A 7,268-nucleotide genomic window follows, 5' to 3' on the forward strand; every position below is an offset into this window, starting at 1 on the left:
GCCATTTTTTAAAATCTAGGCTGACGAAAAATTTTAGTTTTCAAAGTTTAGGGGGGCAAAAATAGATTATATTTTTGTTTATTTTTTAATATTATAGAGAAAGTGATGATTTTACCCTTATCACCATTAATTTTAACCGCACATGGGTGAATGTTTGGTGTTTCTATAGTTAAAGGGTGAATATTTGAGAAAACATCAAACCTTGGGTGGGAAATAGTCCTTTGGCCTTAAAATAAACTATGTAAGATTAGTTCAATAAATATTCAATATGAATTTTTAACCGGTACTAAATCCAATTTATTTATGTTTTATTTTTATTACAATTTTGACTAAACTTAGTGTAAGAATGGGGGCTGTGTTGTAAATTAGAATTTATGGTGGACTATTTTGCAAACATTTATAGAAACCAACATCCCATCGACTTCTCGCATTTATTGAAGTGCATTCTTACTTTGTGATATTTTGAATACATAAAATAAATATATATATATATGATATTTTATTATATTATTTGATATTATTTTTTAATTTAAAATCGTTTAAATATATATTATGATTTATGTATTTTTTTATACTTAAAATGTATACATAAAATAAGAATAAAAAATAATGTCATTACCCACTTAACTATCAATCATGAACAAAAAATAATAAGATCGGAATAATTTAATCTATTATTTCAATTAATAAAATTATATGTATAATTTTATGTATAATTAATAACATATCACTATATAATTGAAAATTATTTTATCTTTAATTTTAAATTACCCATTTATATAATAATATATTATTAATTGTGCATATAATATTACTTTATTTCAATTATTGCCATAATTAAACCAACAATCTACCCCTCTTTGTTCTTTCTTTCTTCTTCCGTACTATTAATTCTAATGATGAAACTCTGGTTTTGTTATATAATAAAATAAAACTATAAATATTTATTTTTAGTATATAGATGAGTATATATTTAATATATGTTATCATGTAAATAAGTGATTTTAAATTAAAGATAAAATGATAAGCAATCATATAGTGATATACGTAAATATACACTCATTTATATAATCAAAATATATACATATAATATTATTTTTTGCTATATCATAAACCGTGTATAAATATAGCACATTATGATCATAAATATATAAAAATATATCATTAGTAAGAAGCTCACTTGTTAAACATGCTTGTAAGTGGAAAAACTCGAAAATAAAACTACGCCAACTATGCGTTGAAAGTAGACAATTTGGGTTCAAGAAATGATTGACTAATCTGGGTTTATCTTTCTAACTAATTTAGATAGTCTTTAATTATAAAAAAAAATTTACAAGATTATCATTAATATTTAATATAAATTTCAATTAATAATTTATCCTTATTTTTTATTAAAATTGTAAGAATACCTTAAACTAATTTTAAATATTAATTATAATTAAATTATTTTATTATTTTACACCAATCCATCTTCTTAAATCTCTTTGTAATCGATCATATACAACACTCTAATACATCCTAAACCAATCATAACCATCAACAATTAACAAATAAACTTGAGCCAAATATACAATTAACTACAACCAACAATAATTATCAAATTACATAAAATGTTCATGTCAATGTTTTAAATTTAAAAAATTATCACATAATTAATTTTCCTAGGGAGTTTCATGCAGAGGATTCTTGTTCTTTTGTCTCAATGTCGTCTCGTTGTACAACACGAAAACATGTTCTGGTTGGCTATGATCAGGACAAGTTGTGCAAGGCGCGATGGAGAGAGCAGACAACAACGTAGCCCCTGAGTTTTGATGTAATAACTTTTCGATCCTAAACATCTTTAGCAATGTTTTTGTCTTTGTTTTTTAATCCAAAAAAGCAAATTGTAATTGATAGAAACCAAAGCATACTGAAATATTCTATAAGAATAAAATTTAAATCCTCAACATAGAATCCTCCAAGGATGAACCTTTAGCCGATTGCATACTAAGTTTCAAAGAATTAAGGCTTTTCCGAGAACATAGACATGTTTAAAGAAAACTTTACAATTAATTTTCTTCTAAGTAATTAAAAAAAAAAATAGAACGAGATATCTATCATTTAAAGTGTTTTTAAAGACATGTTAACAATTAATCTAAAGTAAAAAAAAGTGACTATCAAAACATCATGACTTCTGAAACGACTCAACTGACACACAACTCATATATATGATGCATTAATGCTAATGCTAACCATTTGCAACCATTTAGCAAACATAATATTGCTTATCTATGCAGAATTTGATGAAATAGAATAAAAGTTCTATAACTGCTCTATGCACACCTAAAAACGAAGGGAATTTGTTATATGGTCAAAAAAATCCTAGTTGAAGTAAACTCTCGAAAGTCATTTTAATGGATACAAGTTTAACAACCAACAACATTCAACAACTTATAAGAAGTGACGTCAAAGAGAAAAGATTAAAAATGTCTTAAAGGTCATACTTAAACAATTGAGAGCATGACCTCCACAAATAACTTAATGTAACTTATCAGTTTTGTATAATTACGGATTTATGTTTCTAGAATTCAATAATAAACCGATCTGAAAGAATATTTACTATTTATTACCCTTTAAAATCTTCTACCTTATCATTATTTAACCATTGAAATTGGGAGCATACATATCATTTGGTCCAGAATCAAAATTTGGTGTCGGCCTTGTGAATATGCTTGAGAGTTGAAATTTTGAATAAATAAAGCTTCAGCTATTCTACGTTGCGCAGGCAAAGCCATTTATTGATTGATTCTTTTGGCACAAGTGATTATTCGACACAGTTTTATTTTTAAATTTATTTTTCTGGGGAGTTCATGCAGAATATTCTCGTTTTTGTCTCTCAAAGCCGTCTTCTTGTACAGCACGAAAACAGTGTTCAATCTGGCCACGACTAGGGCAAATTATCAGAGGCACGATGAAGAAAGAAAGTAACTATGTAATCCCGAGTTTTTATGTAAATACTCTTTAGTCATAAGTGTTTTTAGCAACATTTTGATCCTAGTTGTTTTTATAACTTAAAAGAATAATATTATGTGTATATATTATATATGTATAATTAAATATATAATTGATATATTATCATATAATTAGATATTATTTTATATTTAATTTAAATTATTCAATCAATAATAATAAATTATTTATGTATCTAATGATATATTTAAAAGTGTATAATATAATTTTACCGATCCAAAAAAACCAAAACGATGTTGATAGAGACCAAAACAATACTAAAATGTTCTGTGAGACTAAAATAACACTCAGACAAAGCATAGTCGGAGCAACACATACCATTACCAAATTTCACTTGTAAAGGAAGATCGATTTTTGGAGAAAAGTTGGTGTTGAAAGCAAGTATATATTATCAAAATTGTTAATAAATGTTGGAAAAAACATGTCAATTTTATAAATTCAAAATATAGTAAATTACGTATCTGGATTATGTCGAATCTTTTATTGGATGATCCATTATGTCTAAAACGATATAGAGTTATTTATTTTCACAATACAGTTTGCCCTTTATATTATGTTTGGATTCTTTGTGAATTCTATTTTCGTATATTGGTGTTCGCTTTTTGTTTTGTGTGGAGGAGACTCGGGAAAAATGTGTAACATATTTCATATGACAATTGTTGGAGCTTTAATATGTGTTTAACTATCGATAACTTTCTCCAACTACTACCAAGATAGTTAATACAAATAAGTCAAGTTAATTTGTTATAGGTGAATCCAAACCCAATAATAATTTATAATTTGAATAATATTTTATTATTAAAAATAAAAAATTACTAAAAATATAGATTATTTATAAAATTATTAGGTATAATAAATAATTATTATGTTTAATTAATGTAATAAAATATTATTAAAATATTATTTTTATTTAAATATCTTTAAATATAATTATTATAAAATATTATTTATATTACTTATAATATTAATTAAAACTAAAAATATTTTTATCTTTAAAATTTAATAAATAAAGATAAAATTATAGTAAATTTAATATTATTTTTATTTAATATTAATTAAAACTAAAAAATAATATCCATTTTAAAATTTTTATTTATTTATGGAATACTGTTGGCTTAAAAAAAACAAAGCACTTCTCTGATATTTTGGTATCAAAAATCCAACTATCAATCGATTTATCTTTGAAAAATAAAAGATTTTGGGCAAAGTTTAATTATGAAAAAAATTCATTTTCAAAGATATAGATGACATTTATATAATATAATATAATAAATATGAGTCATTTTCATTTAGACCACCAAAAATTGAGCCATTTTCTTCATCACTGTAGTAACTTGACGTATCAACTATCTATAATTAATATTATCAACAAAATGGCTGTTGATATTGAAGGTAGATGGGTTTTTCAATTCTTTCTTCTTTTTTTTCCCCATAAATAATTAATTTGAAGATTTCAAAAATATAATAGAAACTCAATTTTAATTTTTTTTAATTTTAATATTTTATCAGTTTTGTTACTCGCTTTCAATTAGAGTACAAAATCGTTATTGTAATTAAAGGCAAATGAATTTTTTGATTCTTTCTTGTTTTTTTCTGTAAGTAATTAATTATAAAGTTTTACAAACGTAATAGAGGTTCAATTTTAAACTTTTTTTTTAGAAATTTTAATATTAAATTAATTTTGTTAACCCCTTTTAATTAGGATTATATTTAAATAATAAAACTATGTGTACCTATTTTGAGTAAATAAATTAATATACACTTATATGTGTCATTATATAATTGCGTGATTTTGAATTAAAGATAAAATAATATTCAATTACGTGATGATATATATTAATAAATACTTATTTATATACTCAAAATAAATACATATAATATTATTCATATTCAAATAATAAATATTTTTCTTTTTCAACCACAGCTTGTCCAATCAAAACTCTATATCTTACAGATGACACTTCGGTCTTTTTGTATCGTTGATTTTTCGTGGGCCAAAGCCCAATCACATCTCATTCTCGAGAGGTTTAATTTTCATTTTATTTAAGCTTTGATAAGATCAAGTCTCAAGTTAAAATAAACTATGTAAGATTAGTTCAATGGATATCCAGTATGAATTTTTAAACGGTACTAAATCCAATTTATTTATGTTTTATTTTTATTGCAATTTTGACTAAACTTAGTGTAAGAACGAGGGCTGTGTTGTAAATTAGAATTTATGGTGGACTATTTTGCAAACATTAATAGAAACCGACATCCCATAGGCTTCTCGCATTTGTTGAAGTGCATTCTTACTTTGTGATATTTTGAATACATAAAATAAATATATAATATTATGTGATTTCATATTATTTTTAATTTAAAATCGCTTAAATACATATTTATGATTTATGTATTTTGTTTATACATAAAATATATACACAACATAAGTACAAAAAAATAATGTCATTACCCACTTAACTATCAATCATGAACAAAAAATAATAAGATCAGAATAATTTAATCTATTATTTCAATTAATAAAATTATCTGTATAATTTTATGTATAATTAATAACATATTATTATATAATTAAAAATTATTTTATCTCTAATTTTGAATTACCCAATTACATAATAATATATTATTAATTATGTATATAATATTACTCTATTTTAATTATTGCCATAATTAAACCAACAATCTACCCCTCTTTGTTCTTTCTTTCTTCTTCTATACAATTAATACTAATGATAAAACTCTGGTTTTGTTATATAATAAAATCATACGTATTTATTTTTAGTATATAAATGAATATATATTTAATATATGTTATCATATAAATAAATGATTTTAAATTAAAAATAAAATAATAAGCAATCGCGTTTTATATATTGCCACTTAAAGGGGATATTAATTATTTTAACTACTTTTTTTTTTCTCTTTATACATATTTAGTCATCTTTTTTTTTTTTTACTATAAAAATAAAAATCATATTTTGATTTGGCTTTGCTTCTAAAAAAAGAAGAGTCACCTTTTTAACGTTATTTATTTTGTTAGAGAGTATTTTTGTATGATAATTCACGAGTGATCGATAAAAGTTGTTGTTTCAAAATTAAATTAGTTAAAGTACTGATTAAATAACCAAAAAAAGTTTAGTAGATTAAATAGAATAGAAATGTTTTTGTGATATTTATGTCAAAGAAAATATGACTACTGTGTTTTGGGTTTTAGACTTGGTCGGATGGGTTGGCTAATCGGCTGAGTCTGCATTAATTTAAATTTAAATATTATTATATAAATATTTATTTTTATTATATTTATATGATAAAATAAAACTTGGGTTCAGCCAAACCCAAAACCCAAAATAGAAGAATACTTATGTTTTCTCTCACATAAATATCACAAATACATTTTTATTTTATTTGATCATTGAACTTTTTTGATTATTTAATTTAATCCATACATTTAATTAATTTAACTTTAAAATAATATTTTTTATCAAATAATTATAAATTAGAGTATAAATATACTCTCGAATAAAATAAATATTATTAAAAAAGTGACTCATCTCCTACACCCAAAATGTAACTATATTTATATAATAAAAAAAAGGCTAAATAGAGAAAAAAAAATGATTAAAATAATTATTTTCTCACCCCAAAAGGTGGCCTCTTCCCTTTTATGTTGAATTTTCATGGAGAAAATATATTCCATTCCCATATAAATACAGTTCATGATCAGATGCAGATAATAAGTCACAGAAAACGTTACATCCATCAGCCATATCAAGTGTAGAAGTGAAGGAACTTCTGACAGTCTGTGCACCCACCAGCTCCCTAAATTTATGATTATTATTATTAGTATTTTTTTTTTCATATTTTAGATGAATTTGATTTCAAAAAAAGATAATATAAAGGTAAATTAATTAAAAATTATTGCATGAATTATTATTATGTTTAATAAAAATAAATAAATAAAAAATATTATTATTATTATATTTAGTTATATTAATAAAAAATATTAAAATATTATTTTATTTAAATATATTTGTTTATAATTATTCTAAAATATTATTTTTATTATTTATTGTATTAATTAAAAATAAGAGTATTTTTAACCTAAAAATTAATAAATAAAGATGGAATAATAACAAAATCAATATTATTGCAGTAATATTTTAAAATCTAAAGTAAATTAGTTATTAAATTATTCATATCACTATTAATAATAAAATATTATTAAAACTTTTATTACTTAATAAAATAAACAAATAAAT

Source organism: Mangifera indica, unplaced genomic scaffold (genome assembly GCF_011075055.1).
Source record: "Mangifera indica cultivar Alphonso unplaced genomic scaffold, CATAS_Mindica_2.1 Un_0046, whole genome shotgun sequence".
NCBI classification, from domain to species: domain Eukaryota; kingdom Viridiplantae; phylum Streptophyta; class Magnoliopsida; order Sapindales; family Anacardiaceae; genus Mangifera; species Mangifera indica.